Below are 1703 nucleotides of genomic sequence, written 5' to 3' on the forward strand. Positions count from 1 at the left end.
CTCCACGTTTGGCGACCGTATAAAGGCTGGGATTCTCTGAGGTCTTCAGCGGTCTCTCCTGGTGTCTGAGTAGGTACCGAGTATGTGAATCGTGTCCTGCTTGTAAGTCGAATCGCATGCCCGGTACTGCCACAGGCGCCAGGTGTTTCACTCTGTCATGGCCAGTCGACTGAATTTCCGATCGCAAGAAGGCGTGGACACTCCACTTTGTGATGACAAGAAAGACGTAGGACTGTAGTAGCTGATAGTGCACTCGAGTGATACATAGTTTTTCATTTATGTATTTATTTATCCATTCATTCGCACTGATTCAGTTTCTCTGTACCTTCAATGGATTTTAACTGTTCTTATTTGCATTTGTTTTAGTCCCTGTTGCACTCAGTTTTAATGTGCTTTTTCCTGCACTCAAAATTAATGTAAGTTGCACTACATGAATGACCGGATTCTATTTCAGTAAGAATGTTGTGAGTGTGTGTGTCTGTGTTTGACAGCGTCATATAAGGTGATGAAGGCAGCCTCCAGTAGTATCTGGAAACGTTAGTAGTTTGATCATATCATGTCGACATCACACACCCGCTAGAACCACAGAGAAATAGGTTCACAATATTTATAAAATTACTTTTACTATATTTCTGTTTATTGCTATAACTACCAATCGAGGATAATTAACCAAGCATACATAAATTAAATATATTTAGATTTTTATATCAGAGACGTTCATACTTTCGTGCCATGAGAAGGACATCCTGTATTAATTAGCTCCTTGAGTCTTACACGCCATGTCAAATTTTATACATATGAAACAAAATATGTCGATCATGTCTGTCTAAAAGTAAATGCTGTTGCATTTTTGGTGTTGTTCTTCTTCCTATGAGCGCCAATTTGCTGTTTTTTCCACATTCCACAGCACTATGCACTGATCGCTTGTTTTAATGCAATGTTTTGGTTTCTGTTGCCGACTGTCAAATCTGGCAAATATGGCACTAAAATTGTGTTTTATTCAGTTGCTGTCAGACGGTCCATAAGTGAAAATTATCAATATACCGTAGTATTACGCGCAACTGAGGAGGACAGGACCACAAAAGTTGAAGATATATCTGCACCTACACCCGTTACACCACATATGATGTAGAAACGTTGTCAGCAAAAATCTCTTTTACTAGGGTAGAGCTACCTTCAGTGGTGTGTCCTGTTTTGAACTGAGCCCCAATGGTCAGCAATCTCTTTGACTAGGGTAGAGCTACCTTCAGTGATGAGTCCTGTTTTGAACTGAGCCCCAATGGTCAGCAATCTCTTTGATTAGGGTAGAAATACCTTCAGTGATGAGTCCTGTTTTGAACTGAGTCCCAATGGTGAGCAATCCCTTTGACTAAGGTAGAACTACCTTCAGCGATGAGTCCTGTTTCTAACTGAGCCCTAATGGTCAGCAATCTGACTAGGGTGGAACTACCTTCAGCGATGAGTCCCCCATGGTCAGAAATCTCTTTGACTAGGGTAGAACTACCTTCAGCGATGAGTCCTGTTTTGAACTGAGCCCCAATGGTCAGCAAAGACATGTCTGGAGACGTCCTGGACAGCGGTGGGATATTACCTTGACTGTCGCCCGACATACAGCCCGACAGCCAGGACTGATGGTCTGGGGTGCCACTTCTTTTCATAGCAGACGCTTTTGGTTGTCATCTGCGGCAACCATACAGCAAGAT

Source organism: Schistocerca serialis, chromosome 6 (assembly GCF_023864345.2).
Source record: "Schistocerca serialis cubense isolate TAMUIC-IGC-003099 chromosome 6, iqSchSeri2.2, whole genome shotgun sequence".
Classification (NCBI taxonomy): domain Eukaryota; kingdom Metazoa; phylum Arthropoda; class Insecta; order Orthoptera; family Acrididae; genus Schistocerca; species Schistocerca serialis.